Consider the following 717-nt stretch of genomic DNA (forward strand, 5'->3'; position numbering starts at 1 on the left):
AATCTATTGTATTTTTCAGCTTTATCTAGTTTGGAATTTTCTGGTTTGTGTTTTCTGTGAAGGACAAAACATTTACGGGAAAAAAGATTGATTAATTGTGCTTTTTTATTTGAAGTATATTTTGGTGTAAGTTTGCCTGTAAAGGACTAGACTCGCATCAACAACTCTTCAGCTTTGAGGCCAGGAAGGAACTCAGCTCTGACACACGGGCAGAATCACACCAGAGGGTTCGAAAACCATGTGGAGAACCGGGGTGGCACTGCGGGCGCTCTCCCGGGTCGGACATGGAAGGCTGCGCCTTGCACAGAGAAAGGAACACTCATTTTAAACGCAAATACCGGCTGACCCCGTTGGAGCTCCGGCGCACAAACTCTGTGATAACGAGCGTGGGTACACACCACCCCCGGCCGCCCCTTCCTCCCCCGGCCGCCCCTCCGCGCTCCCGCGCTCCCGCGACCTTTCCGGCCGTCTCCATGGCAGTGAGGGCGCGGGGTGTTTTAAGACGTCCCTGAGACCACGGCGGACGGTTGCTTTCCTTTTCGAAGCTGGCGAGGCTAAAGGTAAACCAGCAAGTGTATTTGGTATTCTGTTTTTATTTCCCGACTCATTCTCCCGCAATCATACGGGATATTACATTTCAACGAGATCGTCGATCCATCCCCCCCCCACCCCCCGTTCCCAATGGTAGGGCTCAGGCGGTGCGCGGCCCCGCTGCGG

At 53.4% G+C, this 717-nt stretch overlaps 1 protein-coding gene across 1 annotated transcript in view; it reads left to right on the forward strand.

Moving 5' to 3' along the window:
• Positions 1 to 454: 454 nt before the first annotated feature.
• Positions 455 to 717, forward strand: part of CUNH3orf14 (chromosome unknown C3orf14 homolog) — a 13,911-nt gene continuing 13,648 nt past the window's right edge. Inside the window, exon 1 of the mRNA XM_008643583.2 lies at positions 455 to 560. The gene's annotated coding sequence lies outside the window, so the exon portion shown is untranslated. The remainder of the gene's footprint in view (positions 561 to 717) is intronic.

The sequence above is a fragment of the Corvus brachyrhynchos genome, unplaced genomic scaffold, assembly GCF_000691975.1.
Source record: "Corvus brachyrhynchos isolate BGI_N302 unplaced genomic scaffold, ASM69197v1 scaffold91, whole genome shotgun sequence".
NCBI classification, from domain to species: domain Eukaryota; kingdom Metazoa; phylum Chordata; class Aves; order Passeriformes; family Corvidae; genus Corvus; species Corvus brachyrhynchos.